The sequence below is a fragment of the Ceratotherium simum genome, chromosome 7 (assembly GCF_057802395.1).
Source record: "Ceratotherium simum simum isolate JZ-2026a chromosome 7, ASM5780239v1, whole genome shotgun sequence".
Classification (NCBI taxonomy): domain Eukaryota; kingdom Metazoa; phylum Chordata; class Mammalia; order Perissodactyla; family Rhinocerotidae; genus Ceratotherium; species Ceratotherium simum.
In genome coordinates this window covers 25,111,891-25,137,320 of record NC_141906.1, presented here as the reverse complement: position 1 = coordinate 25,137,320, position 25,430 = coordinate 25,111,891, and the positions used below count along the sequence as shown (strand labels likewise).

Sequence of the window (25,430 nt, the reverse complement as noted above, 5' to 3'; positions counted from 1 at the left end):
GGGACACCAATTCTTAAAAGTGACAGGATTTTGATATTCAGGCCTTTTCCTTGTCGTAAAACACTTGAGTATACACCATTTATAAAATCTTATGCACTGTTTTTTTCTTTTCTTTTTTACTCAGTTTCAAATTAAGGATGAGGAATAGACTTACCCAGGATAGCAAGGGTACAAACTTTCTTAGAGAAGTATGCATTATCACCTAGGGCAGCCTGCTGCCCAGAACCCACGTAGAAGGGAAATAACCTGTCCCAGTGTAATGAAAAAAATATACGTGGCCCGGGAGTGGAATATACACACACATTCATACTTACACACACACGTTCGTATGGCTATATATAATTATGTATATAAATATATATACATGGAGTGTCTTTCTCCCAGTTAATCCTCAAAAATGTCATATGAAGAAGGAATTCCTACTAGGTGGTTAGAAGAATATATAACCTTATGAGACACTCCTCAAAGTCCCACAGCTAAAGAGTGGAGGAGGCAGGATTAGAACTAGGTTTGTGTTTCTCCAGCACAGGTGCCCTCTCTGCAGTACACCCCCTTAAGAATAAGTAGGAGGCAGATTCTCTAGGATGTGGGGCAGGAGGGAGAACCCAGAGGATGCTGATTTGTAGAAGGAGCTGTGATCATCGTGGGAAAATCTTGGGTTCCAAGAAATAGTGGTTGATATTCTCAATCCGTGTAGCCATTAATGAAGCAGGAGCAGGTCATGGGGATGGCTAAAACCAAGTTGAGCTACTTCATGACCAGGGTGCTCCTGCAGGTGACGTGATGTAGAAAGTGAACTCTTTGGAGTGTTAATAGCCTGGACTTTGAAATCAGATAGAATTTCATTATCATAGTCGTATTGCTAATTATTGTCTCCTGTTTAGTTAAATTTAATTGGATTCAGTTTATCATTAGAAATAAATAAGAATGAGAAATATATAACTAAGACTTACATCATAGGAAAATTGTGGGTATTAATAATAAAGTGTTGGTAATAGTTTCCTCAACTCCTAGCACTTAAGCACTGATCCAGATCGGTATTGGTTAACTGTTTCTGTGATCTGAAATAATTAATGTTAAGAATGAACATTAATCTGCTTTAAATATTAGTACTTTTGTTTTGGTTTGAAATATAAAAACTTGATTAAAGAATCACAGATCATTTCTTTATTTCATCTTTTTGCATAAAAAATATCTTTTTTTTAAATCTTCAAATATCTTTATTTCAGCTTACATATAATTATCTGAGTACACAATTCTAACCTTTTTTTCTCTAAATATTCTTTTTTAATTTGCTATTTAATAGTCTACCGTCAATCTAACTATCTTTTTAACATTGTGGTAGGGACACTTAACATGAAATCTAATCTCTTAACAAATTTATAAGCAGTTGCTGTTCAACAAATAGAAAGTTTACATTATACAAGATCAATAAGTTCTAGAGACCTACTGTACAACCTCTGCCTATACAATCATGCATTGCTTAACTACAGGGATACGTTCTAAGTACATTTCATCTTTGTACGAACATCATAGAGTGTACTTACACAAACCTAGGTGGTATAGCCTACTACACACCTAGGCTATATGGTACTAATCTTATGGGACCACCATCATATATATGCTTCAGCATTGACTGAAACGTCGTTATGCAGTGCATGACTGTAGTTGACAATACTGTACTGTATACATAATAATTATTTCTTCATTATAAGAGAAAATTTTATCTTCTTCAAAGATACTTACTTAGTCTTTTTTTAATTTGAATTACTGAACAGCCTCTTTGATCTAAATGAGTATACTAAGTATAAATCAAAATGACATTCTTTTCTATTTTCACAGTAATTCTCTTTCTTTTTAGTCTTTTTTGTGCTGAAGTTCAGCCCTTAGCTAACATCTATTGCCAATCCCCCTCCTTTTTTTTCCTTTTTCTCCCCAAAGCCCCAGTAGATAGTTGTGTGTCACAGTTGCACATCCTTCTAGTTGCTGTATGTCGGAGGCTGCCTCAGCATGGCCCAACAAGTGGTGCATCGGTGCGCGCCTGGGATCCGAACCAGGGCCGCCAGTAGCAGAGCGCATGCACCTAACCACCAATCCACGGGGCTGGCCCCTCTCTTTCAATGGAAATCATTTCTGTTTGCCCAGATAAATCTCCTGTCTTCAGGTTGTTGGTTCCCATCATGAGTCACAGTGATAGAGGAAGGGTCAAGTGTTCCATCATGGACTCCCTCAGCAATGCCATAGGTCAGGGTTTCCTTTTCCCGGTCAGCCTCATTCTTTCCAGTGAGCTGAAAGGCTACAGTAGTCCTCACTAATGAAGAAAAGCCTGTTCTCCAGTGAGACAGCAGGGAAAATACTGCAGCACGGAGTGGTCCTGCAGCACTTGATGGTGTCCCCATATCTTTTGGCATTTTCATTCCCAATTCTTTCCCAGCGTACTTATGAGCTGAGAGAAACAGAAATAATGGACTAATTGGCCAAATATCATCTGCTCTGGTCCCTGTTTCCCAAGAAATTCTTCTGTTCTCCATTTCAGGTTAGATACATCCAGTCTTTCTCCATACACACACACTTACACCCCTCAAACTCTCATCCATGGACACTGAGGGAAACTGATTCTTATCCATATTCCCTCTGACCTCTGCTTTCCTGTCACCCTATTGCTACAATGCCTGAGGCCATAACTCGCTGAGAACACCAGATCAATGGTTAAAGATAAAAGTACCTGTGTTATCAAACACAAATGAAAAGCTTGAGACATGCTTTATTTCACAGCATCTCCTGTCCCCATATGAAGTCCTTTCCTCACATTATTATGAAGCCTATAAGTATATTATATTGCTTCCTCTAAGTACATGTCCTGAGAAGAGATTCTGTACTCAAAATAAAAAAATCGTTGAGCATTAAGTACAGTTCTCTCATGAACAATTTCTCTGACTGGCGATTTCTCCATTTTATATTTCTGGGACTCTATGATTGTTTTGGACCATGAATTTGAGAGATGAGTGTCCACAATGAGAATTTTGGGGATCTTGATGGAAATCTCAGGGAATAAACAGGCTTCATCCTGCAGGTTCATCCATAAATAAACTAGCCATCACTACTTTAGATGTATCTAAACCTTGAGGACTTCAGATCTTTATCAGAATAAAGACATATGATCTGCATGCACTCAGTGATATGGGATTCCAGTGATCATCCATTTTGCCCAAGGATGATGATGGAGGATCTATTGTTTCTGACTCTTAATCTCTCTGTATTATCCTATCACAGGTCTGTTTTTGTCTCATACTTGTTGCAACTCCACCGTGCCTCACAGTGCTATGAATCCTCCCAGACTAGGTGACTCATCTAGTCACCCAGGGGTGTAAAGTTAAGCATTCTTTATCTCCTTAGGGTAGTTTATATTGGAACATTATTGTAAATGGATGTTTAAATTTAACTTTCCAGTTCTTCACTGCTAGATTGTAAAATATAATTGATTTTCAATATTGAACTTGTGTCCTATGATCTTACTTAATTTACTTACTATTTCTGGTAGATTTTGCTAGATGTATTTGGATTTTCTTCGTAAACCATTGTGTCATCTATAGAGATTATTTTATTTATTCTCTTCTGATATTTAAGTTCTTATTTGTTTTTCTTGCCTAATTTTTTGGGCTAGGAAATAGAGTTCAATGACGAATGTGAATGGTGAGGGTTGACATTTTTCCAATCATAGAGAGAATGTATTCAATATTTGACCCTTAAGTATGACGTAAACTGTAGGCTTTTTCTTTCTTCCTTTTATGAGATTAATATTCCTAATTTATCATTATCATGAATGAGTATTGGATTTTGTATGGTGGTTTTCGGCATATATTTAATGGAACATGTGATTTTTACCCCTTTGTTTCTCATTTAATTCAGCTACTTTTATAGTTTTAGCATTGTTGTATTTTAGTAGCTGTTCTCTTGTTTAAGCCTATGCTATTATCTTGATTTTTTTACAGAGAATTGAGGCTCTGTTCATTATTTTCATATTGGATCACTTTTATTAATCTATTTTTAAGTTCACTTAGGCTTTCTCTCAGGATCCTGAATTTCCCCTAAGCCAAACCTGGATTTGTTTTTTGAGTGGTTGTAGTTTTTAGTATTTCAATTAAGAAAAACCCAACTATTTCTATTTATCTTTTGACATTTCTTATTTACTCATTATTGTAAACATATTTTCTTTTAAATCATTCACCCTAGGTATAATAGCTGCTGTGAAGTCCTTGTCTATTAAATACAACATTTGGATTATTTTTGACTTTGAGTATGAGCCGTGATTTCCAGTTTATTTGTATGTTGAGTGATTTTAGATTGTATCTAAAATTCCCTCAGGGGAATTGTGAAAGAGATGTAGAGGCTCTGGATTCTGTTTATCTGTCTGATGAATATTATTTTTTTTCAGGCCGTTAACTTGGTTGAACTCAAATTCTTAATTCTCCCCTGAATTTTGCCACAGCTGAAATCTCTGTTCAGTTCTGTTATCCTGACTTGGGCTTCTTGGCATGTCTCTCACATGTGTGTAGTTGAGAGATTGGGTCAGAGTTTATATGTACAATTTGGTGTCTCTTCCTCTGGATCTCTCTTTTATAGATATTCTACAGCACTTTCCAGCTGCTGTGTTGGCCCAAATCATTCTTCTTCTTCTTCAAGCCAGTAAGTCTATAAGTTGCTAACTGAGTGTTAACTGTCCAGTCCACTACCAATTGAAGTCTGCCTTCGGATGAAGTCATAAAACCAGAAAACTCCTCCAATACTGTTCCCTTCTTGCAAGTGACTATTATGTTGTAGTTTACAACTGCTTTTGTCACTCTCTAGTGTGTTCACATTTGGTTTCCTCTTCTTGTTTTTTCTTATATTTGTCCAAGGTTTATAATGCTGATCTATGGCTTAGGGTACTGGTTTCTTAGAATGAATACATCCGTTAGTGGAAACAGACCATCAGTTTTGCTTGTTTTCCATATTCAACAATGATGGTATGGAGTATGGTGATTAATGCAGAAATATTAAGATAAATATCTCTTTAGGTATATTATATGATTGAAACTGGAGGGGATTGGAGACTTCAGAGGGCAACTGTGACAAGCACAGCATTAACAGTATTAATTGCAGTGTTCAAAAGAAATGAGCTCCCTTCTCCAAAGACCTCTTCTTTGTCCAATAATTCTTTCCTTTCCAGTCTTTCCACAGATCAATATCCATCTTTTTTCTCCTCTCCCTTTGAATCTCTGAACTGATCCCATATCCTTAGTTGAAATGTTGGGACTTTCCTAAGAAACATTATGTTTGCAGCTGAGTGAAATCAGGTCCTGTCAAGATACCTGAAAATGTGGGCCAGCAGGAAACCTGAATTCACCATGCTCCTCTTACCACACACAAGTTTTCATTAGAGCTGAGCATGTTAGCGTGCTCCACATTCCAGCTTATCATGTTCTCATTTACAGAGAAAAATAAATAATAAATCCTAGTTAGAGCTCTGTCTTTACCCTCCAGTCATTACATTTCCTGTTTGGAGGGGAAACTAATGAAATATCTCCCTCTGGCCCATGGACTTTTAGTATTTTCCCATTTGAGAAAACCTTAAATCAAAGTAAGAATTAACATGGTTATAGTGTGGTACTTGATTAACAGACAGATTAAACACCAATCTAAGCAAACCTTAGGAAGAAAACAGGAAATATAAAAAATTGTTGGTTAAATTCATCAAAGGGGAATCATATATTTGTTAATAATGCCATAATAAGAGGAGAATTGCATTATGTAACACAGCAATTGTGTTCATAGCAAGAACAGTAGAATAGAAGTATGATTTATCATCCAGATGTTCAATTCAGTTAAAATGGTATGTATAGCTTAAGTCTGTATGTCTATCTCTTTATCACTCCTTATATGCAACAACTTCTAATAGTTCTGAGGCAGGCACTAAGCAACAAGATACAGAAAGTCCCTACCTGACCTCATGAAATTTGCAGTTGGGGGTGCAATGTGTGGTGGGGGTGGAGATCACTAATGATGGTAGTACTGAGAACACCAGGCTCCCCACTGCAGTTCTCTCAATTGCCTTCCACTCTTGATTTCTGTTTCCTAACTCAGGGTATCATGATTGAAACCTCACCTCTAGGAGTAATCCTGGTGTCAGCAAGAACTTCCTGAGAAATCCTAGCAAAGGATGCCCAAGAGGAAGAGCCCATGGAGTCTCCATGGGGCACAGTCCAGACTTCTGGACCAGTTCTGCACAGAGAGCAGCAGAGAAGCGTGCTGTGCCTCTTCAGGGATGAAAAAGATCCTTTGAGGTAGAAATAGGGGAAAGTCAGAGAGTTATCTGAACCTTAATAATTTAGCGTCTGTCATTGTAATAATGTAGGATTTCTGCTTGGCTCACAAAATAATCCTGGCACCCTGTCCTCTCTGGGTTTTGGAGCCTTAGTGGTGTGACAACTGCCCTGCTCTGCAGTTTCTTTATGTTTACTAGTCCTGCCAGATTTCCAAGTTCAAACTCAGGAATCATCTCAGCACATAAAGACCACCAACCTTGCTCCTCCTTCTTCTTGGGCCATATCTGCCACCCAGAAACAGAGCTCAGCTGAGACATCAGGAGCAAGAGGAACACGTAGGAAGAATTTCCATAAGGGGCATCTTTATAACTTTTAATGAAACAAATGAGATGCTTGGCTGGTGTTAATGATGTGAAAAGACATCAGAAGAAGCAGCATTATAACAAGATTCTGAGACCCATGAGAAAAGGGGGTTAAAGCAGGAGTGTCTATTTAATCACGTCTCTTCCTGTGAAAAGCATACTGCACCCCAGACTGACCCACTCAGATGATAGATCCCAGTCAAAGCTCTTTATCTTTTGACCCTGACTTCCCCCTGTCTAAAAAAAAATTGAAACAATTCTATTCAATTCTATTTGAAAACAATCCTATTCTAAGTCAGTTGTTCTTTATGGGGACAATTTTAACCACCACTGCCCCAGGGAACATTTGGAGAATGCTACTGCCATCTAGTGGGTAGAGGTCAGATATGCTGCTAATTCTCCTACAAGGCACAGGGGAGATCTCGCGATAAAAAAATTTCTGGGCCAGAATGCCAGTTGTGCCAAAGTTCAGAAACTTCACCCTTCACCACTGAATTTTCCATGAACATTTTGAGATATCTTGTTAATTTTTATTAAAAAGCCTGCTGGGATTTTGATAAGCATTGTATGGAATTTAAAGACCAATTTGAGGAGTATTATCATCTTAACAATACAAAATCTCCATTTATTTAGGTTTTCTTTAAACTCTATCAGCATACTTTGTGGTTTCCAGCACGGAAGTTTTTTATTTATTTTCTTCAATTTTTGAGTTGATTCTTTTTGATTCTATTATAAACAAATGTCTTAATTTCTTATTGGATTGACTTATGGGATGTTGACTTTGTATGTGGCTATTTTGTTTAGCCTTTCTTAATGACCTGTAGGACTAGTAATAAACAAGTCGATAGATTTTTGTGTTGATTTTGTGTCTTACAATATTCCTTAACTTTGTTAATTTTAGTACTTTGCGTGTGTGTGTGTGTGTGTGTGTGTGTGTTCCTTGATATTTTCTACATACTGGGTCATGTCACCTGTAAATAAATCCAGTTTTACTTATTTTCCAATGTGGACATTTTAATTTCTTTTATTTCCTCCATTTTTCCTTTTCTTTTTCAGTTTTTTCTTATCTGAGCTAATAAATTCTTCTTATTTTATGCTCTTCATCTGTCTCTATTTCCTGTTGATGAATGTGACTTTCTTCCCATTCAAAACTAGGTAGCCAGAAAAATGAAACCTGGGAGTGAAACTAACTCAGAAAATGCATAAGCTCAGAAATAGCACACAAATGTGATCATTTGAGTTCATCAGGCCAGTTGTTCCTGGAGCCAGATACATTACTGGTCGTTTCATTTATTTATTTTGGCACAATCTAAATCCATCTTTTTCTAGTCAAGCGTCTTTGATTTTGTATTTGGTCATTTGAAATAAACACAATGCTGAGTAATTTGTGAAATAGTCTCTGTATTTGTTGGGCTGCAAATGGCAGAGGGAAGTGAGGCAGCTCTTACACAACCACTTATTGTCTAGTGCGACTGTTGACTTGTATGTGGCTGTTTTGTTTAGCTTTTGGTAATGACCAATAGGACTGAGAAATTTCAGTCAAAGTTGCTGAGAAAGGTTCATTCTTTTTGCAACAATGTTCAGCTTTTCAATTCCAAGTTAAAGTTAGCGCCAGCAAATTCAGAGAGGATGAAAGCAAAGCACTAGTTATGACTGGGACTAGTGAAGAGCCAGAGACTGAGACAGCAGTCAGAGAAAGGTCAGGGGACAAAGTTCCTACCTGAGATAGGGCACAAGCATATCACTAGTAATGTTTATTCACTGAAAGGCAGATTAGGAAAAGGGGCCAATGACCTGTTTTGTATTAACTTTTGTTGCAGGTACAAGCAAACAAGTACTTCAAGTAAATGTTTCTCTGACCTCCCTCTACTCACTCTATACATGTCCTACATACTACCTATAGGTGATCTCATCAATTTTTAAGTATGAAATAAGCCATAGGAACCGGCATCTGAGACATGTAACATACTAAAATGTAGTATACTATTTCCCAACTGTTCACTTGCCATTGTCCAGAATGTTACTAATATTTCCTCAGTCACTGTGTTAGAAATTCTAGTACCTAACCCTGAATTCCAGTATTGTATTAAGCAGCCCAGTCCATATTCTCAACTTCTTTTAACCATCTTCTTTTCCCCATTATAACAATTATTTACTGTATTTTTTTGAGCAGAAATGTACCAATAAGTTTTGTTTCCCCCTCTTCAGCCTAACTCCTTTTACACCAAAAACTTGGCAACCAGTTGAGTCTATACCCTCAGAAAAAGTTTACTTTCTATAAAATTCTTTTTTTTTGTTATTGTACATGACAAAAACTCAACTAAAACTGACTTAAATGTAAAAGAAAGAAGAAATTCAGGGGGCAGGTAGAACTTTAGGCATAGCTATGTTTCTAAGCAAAAATCTCATTATCGGAATCTGTTCTTTGTTCTCAAAATTCTATTGTCTACATACTTTTGACTTTCTTGTCAGATTTTTTTTTTTTTTTTGCTGAGGAAAACTGACCCGGGGCTAACATCCGTGCCCATCTTCCTCCACTTTATATAGGACGCCGCCACAGCATGGCTTGCCAAGCAGTACATCGGAGTGCACCCGGGATCCGAACCGGCAAACCCCAGGCCGCCACAGCAGCGCACGCGCAACTGCTTTGCGCCACCGGGCCGGCCCCATCTTTTCAGATTCTATATGGCAGCAACTTGAACTTCTTGGTTTAAATGAAAATCCCTGCTATATTACCTCGCAGAAAAGAGAATTTCTCTTTCTAGTCATGACAATAAAATTCTAAGGCATAGGAATCACTGACCTGAATTGGGTCAGAATAAAAAAATTACTGCGTCATTGGTAAATGTGTAGGAATCAGTTATGCTGATTTACCTGGAATTGAGAGACTTATACATCCCTTATGCTACTGATTTTATCAACCTTAAGCAACTACATGGACTGAGGGTTGAGATGGTTCCACAAAGGTTAATTCAAGAGATTGTTGGAAAAAAAGGGGGTTTTGAATTGAGGTTTGACAGACAAACACATGTCCCATGCAATCATCCATCCCTTAGCTGACTGCCACCTCATCACTCTTTTTACCAAATTGTTTTTTAAAAATAGCTAAATATATTACAATAGTTATAACAGCATTAAAAATGGATGACTTACATCATATATAGTTTATAGCTTAAAATCAATTAATGATCTAAAATTAAGCTCTTAAACTATAAAATTGTTAGAAGAAAACAGAGAAAACTTCATGATATTGGATTTAGTAATAGTTTCATGGATATGATGCAAAAAGTAAAGACAATAAAAAAAATAGATAAATTGGACCTCACCAAAAGTAAAAACTTTTTGAAGACAGTGAAGAGACAATGCACAAAAAGGGAGAAAATATTTGTATTTGGTACGGTATTCATAACAGAATATACAAAGAACACCTACAACTCAACGACAAAAAGCAAACTCAAATCAAAAACGGGTGAAAGGGTTAGAACAGGTATTCCTCCAAAAAGAAATATAAATGCCCAATTACACATGAAAAGACTCAGCATTTTTGGTCATAGGGAAATGCAAATCAAAACCACAATGAGATACTACATCACACTCTTTGGGATAGCTAAAAAGCTCATAAAATATAATAAATATTGGTGACAATATGCAGAAACTGGAAGCATATGCAGTACATTGCTGGTATGAATGTAAAATGATGCAGTCACTATGGAAAACGGTTTGGTGGTTCCTCAAAAAGACAGAGTTACCATTATGATCCAGCAATTCCACTTTGAGGTATATACCCAAAGAAATTGAAAGCAGTGACTCAAACAGATACTTTTATGCCAGTGTTCATTGCAGCATTATTCACAACAGCCAAAAGGTGAAAACAACTGTGTCCATCACCAGGTGAATAGATAAACAAAATGTAGTGTATACACACAATGGAATATTATTCAGCCATAAAAAGGAATGCAGTTCTGATACATGCCACAACATGGATGAAGCTTAAAAATATTATACTAAATGAAATGGGCCAGGTACAAAAAGAGCAATATTTTGTGATTCCACTTATAGATGTAACTAGAATAGGGAAATTTTTATAGACAGAAGGTAGATTATTAATTATTAGGAACTGGGGTCAGTGGGCAAGGGAAATAGGGAGTTATTGCTTAAGGGTTACAGAATTTCTGTTTGGGTTGATGAAAAAGTTTTAGATATAAGTAGTGGTGATTTTTGCACAACACAGTAAATTGAATTAATGCCACTGAAGTATACACTTTAAAATGGTTAAAAAGACAGATTTTATGTTATATGTTTTATAACAATTTTTTAAAAAAATTAATAATTTAATATACCAAATACCATTGAATTTTATACATTAAATGAATCAATTCTATGATATTTGAATTATATCTCAAAAAAGCAGCTAAAAGAAATGAATGTGAGCCCTTTTCTAGGGTAGAAGATTTAAATTCTCATATAATATTCAAATCTACTTTTAAGTCCATGATTTCTGTGATTTTCATCCTTATCACTCTAAAGGTATCTCCTCATGGTCTAGTAATGAATGTATATATGATAAAATGATTCATTCCAAGCATTGACAAAAAATAGTCCAGGTAACATAATTCCTAGTTGGCAAAGTTGTCAAGGGTAAACCACAAGCTCTTCATACATTATAACAATTTGAAAAGAACAGCCAAAACTCAAAAAGTTTCTTGATTGGCCCACATGGCTGCCCCAGATCTACTTTTGTCATTAGTGGTGCATGGCCCCACACAAGAGGAAAATTGTGGGGAATCTCCATTATGTGACCGTATCTTTCCACTATGTACAGTCTTACAGGTTGAATATTAAAGTCTGTTTATTGCCTTGGAAATGGAACAATCACAAGTATCATTTCCCACAACAGTGATTTATTTTTCCCAACTACTTTCTTAAAATGTCATGTAATTTTGTTTTTTTACGGCCAATTATACGAGCTAGTAACAAAAACTAGAGATCTCTATCAGTCTAACGGATTAGGTTAGCTTATTTTTTAGCATGTGGACATTATACTAAAGTTAATTCAAAACAGGTCATTGGCCCCTTTTCCTAATCTGCCTTTCAGTGAATAAACATTACTAGTGATATGCTTGTGCCCTATCTCAGGTAGGAACTTTGTCCCCTGACCTTTCTATGACTGCTCTCTCAGTCTCTGGCTCTTCACTAGTCCCAGTCATAACTAGTGCTTTGCTTTCATCCTCTCTGAATTTGCTGGCGCTAACTTTAACTTGGAATTGAAAAGCTGAACATTGTTGCAAAAAGAATGAACCTTTCTCAGCAACTTTGACTGAAATTTCTCAGTCCTATTGGTCATTACCAAAAGCTAAACAAAACAGCCACATACAAGTCAACAGTCGCACTAGACAATAAGTGGTTGTGTAAGAGCTGCCTCACTTCCCTCTGCCATTTGCAGCCCAACAAATACAGAGACTATTTCACAAATTACTCAGCATTGTGTTTATTTCAAATGACCAAATACAAAATCAAAGACGCTTGACTAGAAAAAGATGGATTTAGATTGTGCCAAAATAAATAAATGAAACGACCAGTAATGTATCTGGCTCCAGGAACAACTGGCCTGATGAACTCAAATGATCACATTTGTGTGCTATTTCTGAGCTTATGCATTTTCTGAGTTAGTTTCACTCCCAGGTTTCATTTTTCTGGCTACCTAGTTTTGAATGGGAAGAAAGTCACATTCATCAACAGGAAATAGAGACAGATGAAGAGCATAAAATAAGAAGAATTTATTAGCTCAGATAAGAAAAAACTGAAAAAGAAAAGGAAAAATGGAGGAAATAAAAGAAATTAAAATGTCCACATTGGAAAATAAGTAAAACTGGATTTATTTACAGGTGACATGACCCAGTATGTAGAAAATATCAAGGAACACACACACACACACACACACACACACGCAAAGTACTAAAATTAACAAAGTTAAGGAATATTGTAAGACACAAAATCAACACAAAAATCTATCGACTTGTTTATTACTAGTCCTACAGGTCATTAAGAAAGGCTAAACAAAATAGCCACATACAAAGTCAACATCCCATAAGTCAATCCAATAAGAAATTAAGACATTTGTTTATAATAGAATCAAAAAGAATCAACTCAAAAATTGAAGAAAATAAATAAAAAACTTCCGTGCTGGAAACCACAAAGTATGCTGATAGAGTTTAAAGAAAACCTAAATAAATGGAGATTTTGTATTGTTAAGATGATAATACTCCTCAAATTGGTCTTTAAATTCCATACAATGCTTATCAAAATCCCAGCAGGCTTTTTAATAAAAATTAACAAGATATCTCAAAATGTTCATGGAAAATTCAATGGTGAAAGGTGATCTCGAGATACTTGAAGCTTCTTTTTTTTTTTTTTTGATTTTTTGTTCATTGCAGTAACATTGGTTTATAACATTGTAAAAATTTCAGGTGTACATCATTATACTTCTATTTCTGCATAGATTACATCATGTTCACCACCAAAATACTAATTACAACCCATCAACACACATGTACCGAATTATCCCTTTCACCCTCTTCCCTCCCCCCTTCCCCTCTGGTAACCACCAATGCAATCTTTGACCCTATGTGTTTGTTTATTGTTGTTATTATCTACTACTTAATGAAGGAAATCATACGGTATTTGACCTTCTCCCTCTGACATATTTCACTTTGCATAATACCCTCAATGTCTATCCATGTTGTCACAAATGGCTGGATTTCATCGTTTCTTATGGCTGAGTAGTATTCCATTGTGTATATATACCACATCTTCTTTATCCATTCGTCCCTTGATGGGCACTCAGGTTGCTTCCAAGTCTTGGCTATTGTGAATAACGCTGCAATGAACACAGGGGTGCATGTACCTTTACAAATTGGTGTTTTCAAGTTCTTTGGGTAAATACCCAACAGTGGAATAGCTAGATCATATGATAGTTCTATCCTTGATTTTTTGAGGAATCTCCATACTGTTTTCCATAGTGGCTGCACCAGTTTGCAGTCCCACCAGCAGTGTATGAGAGTTCCCTTCTCTCCACATCCTCTCCAAAACATGATGTTTCCTGTCTTGTTAATTATAGCCATTCTGACGGGTGTGAGGTGATATCTCATTGTAGTTTTGATTTGCATTTCTCTGATAGTTAGTGATTTTGAACATCTTTTCATGTGTCTGTTGGCCATCTGTATATCTTCTTTGGAGAAATGTCTGTTCAGGTCTTTTGCCCATTTTTTAATTGGGTTGGTAGTTTTTTAGTTGTTGAGATGCATGAGTTCTTTATATATTTTGGAGATTAAGCTCTTATCAGATGTATGGTTTGCAAATATCTTCTCCCAATTCTTAGGTTGTCTTTTCCTTTTGTTGATGGTTTCCTTTGCTGTACAGAAGCTTTTTAGTTTGATGTAGTCCCATTTGTTTATTTTTTCTATTGTTTCTCTTGCCCGGTCAGACATGGTGTTTGAAAAGATGTTGCTAAGACTGATGTCGAAGGCGTACTGCCTATGTTTTTTTCTAGAAGTTTCACAGTTTCAGGTCTTGCATTCAAATCTTTAATCCATTTGGAGTTAATTTTTGTGTATAGTGTAAGGTAAGGGTCTACTTTCATTTTTTTGCATGTGGCTATCCAGTTTTCCCAACACCATTTGTTGAACAGACTTTCTTTTCCCCATTGTATGTTCTTGACTCCTATGTCAAATATTAGCTGTCCATAGATGTGTGGGTTTATTTCTGGGCTTTCGATTCTATTCCATTGATCTGTGTGTCTGTTTTTGTGCCAGTACCATGCTGTTTTGGTTACTATAGCTTTGAAGTATATTTTGAAATCAGGAAGTGTGATAACTCCAGCTTTGTTCTTTTTTCTCAGGATTCCTTTTGCTATTCGCGGTGTTTTGTTGTTCCACTAAATTTTAGGATTCTTTGTTCTATTTCTGTGAAAGATGTTGTTGGAACTTTGATAGGGATTGCATTGAACCTATAGATGGCTTTAGGAAGTATGGACATCTTAACTATGTTAATTCTTCCAATCCAAGAGCATGGAATATCTTTCCATTTCCTTGTGTCTTCTTCAATTTCTTTCAGCAATGTTTTATAGTTTTCTTTGTACAGATCTTTCACCTCTTTGGTTAAGTTTATTCCTAGGTATTTTATTCTTTTTGTTGCAATTGTAAATGGGATGGTATTCTTAATTTCTCTTTCTGCTACTTCGTTGTTAGTGTACAGAAATGCAACTGATTTTTGTATGTTGATTTTGTATCCTGCAACTTTACTGTTTTCATTTATTACTTCTAAAAGTTTTCTGGTGGATTCTTTAGGGTTTTCTATACATAAAATCATGTCATCTGCAAATAGTGACAGTTTCACTTCTTCCTTTCCAATTTGGATCCCTTTTATTTCTTTCTCTTGCCTGATTGCTCTGGCTAGGACTTCCAGTACTATGTTAAATAGGTGTGGTGACAGTGGGCATCCTTGTCTGGTTCCTGTTCTTAGAGGGATAGCTTTCAGTTTTTCACCATTGAGGATGATATTAGCTGTGGGTTTCTCATATATGGTCTTTATTATGTTGAGGTACTTTCCTTCTATACCCATTTTATTCAGAGTTTTTATCATAAATGGATGCTGTATCTTATCAAAGCCTTTCTCTGCATCTATTGAGATGATCATGTGATTTTTATTCTTCATTTTAGTAATGTGGTGCATTACGTTGATTGATTTGCAAATGTTAAACCATCCCTGCATCCCTGGAATAAATCCCACTTGATCATGGTGTATAATCTTTTTAACGTATTGTTGTATGCGATTTGCTAGTATTTTGTTGAGGATTTTTGCATCGATGTTCATCAGTGATATTGGCCTGTAATTTTCTTTTTTTTGTCTTGTCCTTGTCTGGTTTTGGTATCAGGGTAATGTCAGCTTCGTGGAATGAGTTAGGGAGCTTCCCCCCCTCCTCAATTTTTTTGGATATTTTGAGAAGTATAGGTATTAAGTCTTCTTTGAATGTTTGGTAGAATTCACCAGGGAAGCCGTCTGGTCCTGGACTTTTATTTTTGGGGAGGTTTGTGATTACTGTTTCGATCTCCTTACTGGTGATTGGTCTATTCAAATTCTCTACTTCTTCTTGATCCAGTTTTGGCAGGTTGTATGATTCTAAGAATTGATCCATTTCTTCCAGATTGTCGAATTTGTTGGCATATACCTTTTCATAGTATTCTCTGATAATCTTTTGTATTTCTGAGGTGTCTGTTGTAACCTCTCCTCTTTTACTTCTGATTTTACTTATTTGTGCCTTCTCTCTTTTTTTCTTGGTGAGTCTAGCCAAAGGTTTGTCAATTTTGTAGATCTTTTCAAAGAACCAGCTCTTGGTTTTATTAATTTTTTCTATTGTTTTTTTGGTCTCTATTTCATTTATTTCTGCTCTGATTTTTAGTATTTCCCTTCTTCTACTGATTTTGGGCTTTGTTTATTCTTCTTTTTCCAGTTCCTTTAGGTGCATTGTTAGATTGTTTATTTGAGATTTTTCTTGTTTGTTGAGATAGGCCTGTATTGCTATAAACTTCCCTCTTAGAACCGCTTTTGCTGTATCCCATAAATTCTGGCATGTTGTATTTTCATTTTCATTTGTCTCCAGGTATTTTTTGATTTCTTCGTTAACCCAGTCATTGTTTAGTAGCATTTTGTTTAATCTCCACTTATTTGTGGCTTTTCTGATTTTCTTCCTATAGTTGATTTCTAGTTTCATACCGTTGTGGTCAGAAAAGATGCTTGGTATTATTTCAATTTTCTTAAATTTATGGAGACTTGTTGTGTGGCCTAATATGTGATCAATCCTGGAGAATGTTCCATGTGCATTTGAAAAGAACGTGTATTCTTCGGTTTTTGGATGGAATGCTCTGTATATATCTACTAGGTCCATCTGTTCTAGTGTGTGGTTTAAGGCCAATCTTTCCTTATTGATCTTCTGTTTGGATGATCTATCCGTTGGTGTAAGTGGAGTGTTAAAATCCCCTAATATTATTGTGTTACTGTCTATTTCTGTTTTTATGTCTGTTAATAATTGCTTTATATATTTAGGTGCACCGACATTGGGTGCATAGATATTTACAAGTGTTATATCCTCTTGTTGGATCGTTCCCTTGATCATTATGTAATGCCCTTGTCTCTTTTTACAGTTTTTGTTTTAAAGTCTATTTTGTCTGATATGAGTACTGCTACCCCAGCTGTCTTTTCATTGCCATTTGCATGGAGTATCTTTTTCCATCCCTTGACTTTCAGTTTGTGAGTGTCTTTAGGTTTGAAGTGTGTCTCTTGTATGCAGCATATATATGGGTCTTGTTTTTTTATCCAGTCAGCCACCCTCTGCCTTTTAATTGGAGCATTTAGTCCATTGATGTTTAAAGTAGCTATTGATAAGTACGTACTTACTGCCATTTTTTAACTTTTTTTTTTTTCTCAGTGTTTTAGTAGTCCTTCTCTGTTCCTTTCTTCTTCTATACAGAATTGATGGTCACTTTAGTTTGGCCTCTGTCTGAAAGCTGTACTCTTTAACTCCCCTCCTCCCTCCTTTTATGTTTTTGATATCATATCTAACCTCTTTTTTCTGCATTTGTATCCATTACATTCTTATCATGGAAATAGATAATTTTTCCTATTTGTGGTCTTCTCTTTTCCCCTTAAATCAGTCCCTTTAGCATTTCTTGTAGCACTGGTTTCTTGGTGACAAACTCCTTTAATTTTTGCTTGTCTGGGAAAATTTTGATCTCTCCTTCCATTTTGAATGATAACCTTGCTGGGTAGAGTATTCTTGGCTGTAAGTTTTTTCCTTTAGCACTTTAAATATATCGCTCCATTCTCGTCTAGCCGGTAAGGTTTCTGCTGAGAAGTCAGCTGATAGCCTTATGGGGTTTCCTTTGTATGTAACTTGACATTCTCTTGCGGCTTTTAGGATTCTCTCTTTTTCTTTAATTATGGACATTTTGATTATGATGTGTCTTGGTGTGGGCCTCTTTGGGTTTATCTTGTTTTGGGCTCTCTGTGCTTCCTGTACCTGGATGTCTGTTTCCTTCCTTAGGTTAGGGACGTTTTCATCTATTATTTCTTGAAATAAATTCTCTGCCCCCTTGTCTCGCTCTGCTCCTTCCGGGACACCTATAACTCGGATGTTAGTGCGCTTGATGTTGTCCCAGAGGTCCCTTAGGCTGTCCTCACTCTTTTTAATTCTTTTCTCTTTTACCTGTTCACCTTGGGTAATTTCTTCTAGTCTTTTGTCCAGCTCACAGATCCGTTCTTCTGTGTCCTCTACTCTGCTTTTAAGTCCCTCTAATGAATTTTTCATTTCCAGTATTGTATTCTTCATTTCTGATTGGTTCTTTTTTATATCTTCCATTTCTTTGTTGACATTCTCACTGAGATCATCTATTCTTCTCCCCAGATCAGTGAGCATCCTTAACACTCTTAGTTTGAACTCTCTGTCAGGTATTTTGCTCACTTCTGTTTCACTTAGTTCCTTTTCTGGGGTTTTGTCCTGTTCCCTTACTTGGAATGTATTCTTTTGCCTCCTCATTTTGCCTCTTTCCCTGTGCTTGTGTCTACGTATTAGGTAGGTCAGCTACGTCTCCTGCTCTTGGATAGGTGACCTTATGTAAGTGATGCCTTAGGAGGCTTCCAGTGTGCTTCCCTCGGTTCTCAATGTTCCAGGGGTGACCCCTATGTGGGCTATGTGTGTCCTTCTGTTGTGGCCTGTTTGCTCTCCCTGTAGGCACCCAGGAAGGCCGAGTTATGCTCCTGGCCAGCTGTTGTAATGCTCAGATGCTTGTAGGTGTTGTGGGCCCTTCAGTCTCTTTATCAGGTTGGGGAGCCCCAGCACAGTTGGCTGTAAGTTCTAATACCACATTTGTGTTGCAGTATTTCTTTTAAGTGAGCAGGTCCCCAGTGTGGCAGGTTGTTAGGCTCAGGGCCTTACAATTGCTGTAAGCCTCTAGCCTATTAGGTCTCTTGTCAGCTCTCTGAGGATTGCAGCTGGGTGGGGCTGGCCTCATGCACAGGAGCACCCAATTGTTTTAGGCTTTGGAAGGTGGAGCAAACCCCCTATGTGGGTCTTTGAGAAGCACAAATCTTCTGCAGCTGACAAGCCCTGCCGCCCACAGCCCACAGGTCCACACACACAGTCAACACAGTCCTGCCCTGTGTGCACACCCCGACCTCCCCACGTGGACCCAGTCTCTCCACGGCGAGAGCCCCACACACTCTGCCCCTGCCCCACACTCTCCACCCGCTCCTTGTGAACACCTTGCCCTGCTCAAGTTGGCTCAGTTGCCAGGCTGCAGAGAATGCCAGGCTATGCAGGCCCACAAGTTGCCTGAGGGCTTGTTGATGGGTGGGGCCAGTCTCTAGGGTGGGCTGCCTGCCCTGGCTGAGCTGGATTAAATCGGTGCTCTAGTTGGTGGGGCAGACCCTGGGCTAGCAGACCTCAGGGAGAACTCCAATGGCGTCTGTGTCAGCTCGCCCACACCAGGCCACAGCAATGGCCGCAGCCAATGTCCCGGTCCCTGGAGGTCTCACCCCTCACTGAGATGCACTCAGGGCCTATTAGGTGAGTCTCTTTTCACCACAGCACTGTGCACCTTTCTTTCTGGTGATTTTAGGTTGCTTTCTGAAACGGGTGAGTTTGCGCGCGGCCCTTTAAGAGCCGGTTTTAGTTTCTTTGTGAACCGGGTTTTCGGGGGTACTCCCCAATGTTTTAGTAGCAGGCAAAGTCAGATATTATGCCGCTGGTCTCTATTGTGCTGGGTCCACAAAATGCCCCCAGCGGGGATGCTCCCCGGCTCAGGGCCCCGCTCCTCCAGGGTGGGCTGAGTACCTGTGAGCTGCTCCCGGAGGCCCTGAAGCTGGCGGCTTGTGAAGGCGGCGTTTTTCCTCTCCAGAAGGGAGTCTCTGCCTCTTCTACCTCAGTTAGGATTGTCCATTGTTGCAGGAGTTCCTCTTATCCAGTTTTCAGTTCTGTCTCAGGGGTAATTTTTCCAGTAGTTATAAATTGGCTGTGTCCACGGGAGGAGGTGAGTTCAGAGTCTGCTTATGCCGCCATCTTGACTCGAGATCCTTGAAGCTTCTTTATAACATCCTCACAGTAGTCCTCATGGATGGCTGGTCTGGGTCTTATCTCTAGATATTCTGACCATCTATTTATTCACACCATATCAAAGGGTGCTACAAGTGTGAGGAGGAAGGTGGGTAAAACTTTGTGAGGTAGGAGAGCTTATAAGCCCTTTGAGGGTTGCTAGAAAAAATATGGGCTCTTACTTAAATTTGAATTTCAGATAAATGACACATCATTTTTTAGTAGAAGGGTATCCTAAATATAGCAGGATTCATGCTTATACTAAAGCATATTTGTTATTTATCCAAAATTAAAATCTAACTAGCCATTTTCATTTTGTAAATCTAGCAATTCTATACTTGACTCATGTTTTCTGTCTTCTCCCTAGGATGGGATTGATGTCATAAGAAGGTATGTGTCTGAGATCAGGTATGGACCGTATCTGTGCAAAGACAGAATTGTAACCTTGAGTGCTATCATGAGATCAATCAGAATTTTTAAAAAATCACTGCAAAATTTTGGTATTATATGGTTTCAAATCGCTGATCACAGATGAAAGTTATCCATGGTAGGGAATTTGGGTGATGGGACGTCACAGAATTAGGGTCAATAGAAACATTAGAAATGAGGGGTTGCTGTATCAGAACTCCATGACTTCACCCAGTTTAGTCAAATCTCGGTGTTTGTCTCGGCACTTGTTTCTATATTTCTTAGGTGTGTGTCATTGCAGGAAGGATCCTGTCTTCTTTATCTGTCAGGTCCCCAAATTTTCTATGAGGATAGCTCCTTTATGTTTATTTTTACTCCTGAGAATATAAAAAACAAGGTCTTTGAAGGTGGTTTTCTTCTGATTTCCAAAAAGATAGACTGAAGTCTCAGGGAAGAGTGGCTTTGGTCCTGATTCCAGTAATTAGTCTCTTCTTGCATACAAAATTTAGAATCTTCTAGGAAAAATGGTTTTCGTGTGTCTAAAGTTAATTATGCGCCTTTCAAAAACACATGAAATTCAGACCACTATTAATTTGGTCATCAGAGCTCCATCTTTTCCAAATGTTTGTAATATTTCCCTAGAGAATGTGACCTCAAATGTTATTCTCTGAACATCTGTACTACAGGCTTTGGAGGCCTTTAGACTTTCAACACAGGAGCCCCACACTTCATAACCTAAACTCTTCAGTAGCCAGGTTGTGGAGACTCTCTACTGACCATCTGCCTGGGACCTCACATCTCTAGCCTCCTCCTAATGGAACCACCAAGACGGCAATGACTTCTCCATGCATCAAATACTTTTTTAAAGGCATCAAATACCCTTCATAGCCACCATTATATTATCTAATTTTATATTATTCTTAAGAGTTAGAGAGTATGGGGTTAACTTTTCCATTTTAGAAGGAAGAACATAGAGTTTCTTCGAGGTGAAGACCTACACAAGATCACTCAGAGAGTAAATAGAAAGGTAAACGTGAGCATATTTCATCTTGTTGCAGCATCAGGGCTCTCCCCTCCCCGCTCCTCTAGCTCTTCAGTGAAGTGGATTTAAGTTTATCAAAGGAGTGATAGGTGAAGGAGATAGTGGTCTTGGAGAGACATAAAGTTAGAAGTGTGGGACCATCAATTTTTGTCTTATTTAGGAGTGAGACTTGGACGTTGAAAAAGCCAAAAATGGTTTCCAAGAAAGTGAAGCAAGCATTCTGAGTTCCAGATCTGTTGGGATGCTGCAAGTGTTTAAAGGTGAGGAGAGCCAGGGGAATGGTGAGGATGTGTGATTCTTGCACTATCAGGGCAAAATGGGGGAGTGGATGTTGTTTCTAGATGAGAGTGAAAGAGAAGAAGTAGGTCTGACAGGGACAGAGAGATCCTGTGCTGAAGATGATCAGATCTAAAGGGGAATTGCCAGGTATCTGCTTTGACCTCTCATTCACCAATACATAGCCCCGCAGGGCTCCTCTGCCCTGTGCCCAATCTAGAGAGAAGTTAGGTATCAGTGTTTACTCCTTTGCTTCTAACATCATCATTGCAACTTTTGTCATTTCAGAGCTGACAGAGGTCCAATGGTACTGGGATAAGAAGAAGTTACAGGGTCTTCAAATCTCCATGTTCTGATCCCTTTTCAGAAATATTAGTTACTATTAGGTCTCATCATCTTAGCTTCATGTGTTCCTTCCCAAACACGCATAATACAATAGTTCTTAAGTGTCCTACTCATCTCTGACCCATCAATACAAGCTCCTCCCAGTCAACTCCCAGTATTCTTCCTCATAATGTCACAAAACACACCCATACTATATCCCTCACCTGACTCTATAATTTTTCCTACAGTGGACGTGGTGCTGAATCCAGTCAATGCTATTTCAAATATTGTTGTGTCTGAGGATCAGAGACAAGTGAGAGTTGTGCATCCTTTTACATTTAAAAATATATATGTCCATGTGATTTTTCTGCTTTTGATGTCTTGGGCTGCCAATGTTTCTCCTCAGGGAAATATTACTGGAAGTAGATGTATGTGGGAGGATTGCCTGGACCTGGGAGTGTGCAGTAACAAAAGGAAATTCAATAGGAAAAAACAGCTCTGGATTTGCTTTTGACTGAAATGTAAATCATCTAAATGTTCACTCCAGATACAGACATCAATATGGCTACTGGGTTATAGGGTTACAGAATGAATCTGAGTACAATGCCTTTGAAGACTTTCCCACCTCTGATGTCAAAGTCTTGACTCTTTCCGTGGCTGTTCCTTCCCATCCTGTTGGGGCTTTCCTAGACCCTGAAGAAGGCGTTGTCTCATTTATCAATGTCACAAAGCATAGGTCACTCATTTACAAATTTTCTAAATGTCATTTTTCTCAGACTGTTTATCCATATTTAAATCTTTGGAACTGTCTGGCTCCCATAACTCTGTTCCCACCGAGCTCCTGAACCTTCTTTTTCCGTCACCCACTTCTTGTAGTGCCCCTTGTCCCGGGTTTCATCTCTATACTTGAGCTCATCTGCACCATTCACATCATCTCTTCCTTAATGTATCCTTTCTTTACTTTAGAACATTTAATCATCCTTAGGATGGATAGTGTATCTGGTTTGAGTTAGGAGAGATGCTTATTTACTATTTACCCTTTTTTCTATTTGCAAAGAAAGACATTGTAGCCCTCCTACAGACAGAGCAGTATTGGTATGACGCCTGCCCTCCCATTTCCCCCTACTTCCCTTTATCACTGATCTGAAGAGACATTGCAAAGCCTGTCTGCTACCATCTGTGGTATCTAGTACAGTCCATAAACACCCCCCACCCACCAACCACAACTAAGGAGTCTTTGAGTGGATGTTTGTTTGTTGCCCAGGATATACCAGGTTCATCAGAAAGTCAAGGAAAGAAAAACATAACCCATACTTGTACCCAGAGTAAGATTTTTATACAGAGTGTTTGAGTTCAAATCCTATCTCTTCTTTTACAAGATGTGTAATGATGAATAGATTCTGATTTCTTTTCCTAAAATACAATTTGAGAATAAAACTGTACCTAACTCTTTGATCCTTGTGTAAAACTGTCACTCAATATAAAGCAGCTATTTAAGTGTCCTGCACAATATAATAAATGTTTTCTCTCATGATTACTGAAAAGTACAAGCTGTGTCAATGTCCTGTGCAACAGATTTGTGCCCTTCAGAGGAGTAATATTTGATTCTACAGAAGTCGCATTTCCCAAGTTCCCAGACTCCACTGTCAAGACCACTCCAGTTCTCCTCTTCTTCAATAGAACTTTTTATGTTGAGTCTGGGACTGTTTTTAAGGCCCTTTATTGGGAATGGGTCAGAAAAGCACAAAAGCATGTTTCCAAAGTCTGTCCAGCAGAGAGAGCCATATCTAGGGACAGCTACTCTTATAAGGGACAGACTTTTGGTGTTCAGGCTTTTTCCCTGTGGTAAAACACTTGAGTATACACCATATATAAAATTGTATGCATTTTTCTTTTCTTTTTTAACCAGTTTCAAATTTAGGATGAGGAATGTACTTACCCAGGATAGCAAAGGTACAAATATTCTTAAAAAGTACATATTATAAACTAGGGCAGCCTGCTCCACAGAGTTCACATCAATATATAGAGGGGTAATAACTTGTCCCAGTGGAATGAAAAAAAAGTACTTGGCCTGGGAATGGTATATACATACACACTCATACTTACACACACACACTCTTACAGATATATATATAATTACGTGTATAAATATATATATATATATGATCTTTATCCTAGCTAATCTTTAAAAATGTCATATGAAGAAGGAATACTTGTCAGGAAGTTAAAATAATGTATAACCTTATGAGATATTCCCCAGTGTCCCACAGCTAATGAGTGGAGGAGGTAGGATTAGAACTAGGTCCGTGTTTCTCCAGCACAGGTGCCTACTCAGCAGTACACCCCTTAAGAAAATTTAGGAGCCAGATTCCCTAGCATGTGGGATAGGAGAGAGAACCTGGGGGATGCTAACCAGCAGAATCAGCCGAGAGCATCGTGGGAAAATCTTGGGTGCCAGGAAATAGAGGTTGATATTCTCAATCCACATACCCAGAAATGAAGCAGGAGCAGGTCATGGTAATGGCTAAAATCAAGATGAGCTACTACATGACCAGGGTGCTCTTGCAGGTGATATGATGTAGAAGGTGAACACTGTGCATAGTTAATAGCCTGGACTTTGAAATCAGATAGAATTTCATTATCTAGTGATGTTTCTAATTACTGGCCCTTATTAAGTTAAATTTAATTGGATTCAATTTATCATCAGAAATAAATATACTGAGACTTACTTGATAGGGATATTGTGGCAATTAATAACAAAATATTTATAATAGCTTTCTCATTTCCTAGAATATGAGGAATGGTATTGATTATTTTTTTCTGTGATTTGAAAAAATGTTAACAATGAATATTAATCTACTTTAAACATTAGTACCTTTGCTTTGTTATGAAATATAATAAATTGATTAAAGAATCACAGATCATTTCTTAATTTCATTATTGTATAATAAATATTTCTTTTTTTAAATTGTCAAATATCTTTATTTCAACTACAGATAATTATCTGAGTACAGAATTTTTATTTTTTTCTCTAAACATACATTTTGACTTTGCTATTTAATAGTCTTCTATCAGTCAAACTGTCTTTTTAAAATTATAGTAGGGACACTAACATGAGATCTAACATCTTTAGCAATTTTTAAGTATTCAATTAAATTTTTAAGTATTCATTTTAAGCTGTTCAACAGATATAAAGTTTTAGTTATGCAAGATAAATAAGTTCTAGAGATCTACTATACTACATTCTGCCTATACAGTCATGCATCAATTAATGGCAGGAATACGTTCTGAGAAATATATCACTATGCAATTGCATCTTTGTGATAACATCATAGAATGTATCTACACAAACCTAGATGGTATAGCCTACACACACCTAGGCTATATGGTACTAATCTTATGGGACCACCATCGTATATGCGGTTCATCATTGACTGAAACATGCTTGTGTGGCACTGACTGTGGTTAACAATACTATATATTGTGCACGTAATAAATATTTCCTCATTAAAAAAGAAAGTTTTATCTTCTTCAAAGCTAGTTGGTCTTTTTTTAAATTTGAATTACTG

General features: G+C 37.7%; 1 pseudogene; it reads left to right on the top strand.

Annotated features, from left to right (window-relative positions):
- The window catches only part of LOC101402390 (E3 ubiquitin-protein ligase TRIM22-like), a 34,988-nt pseudogene extending 12,206 nt beyond the window's left edge, over positions 1-22,782 (top strand).
- Positions 22,783-25,430: the final 2,648 nt, after the last annotated feature.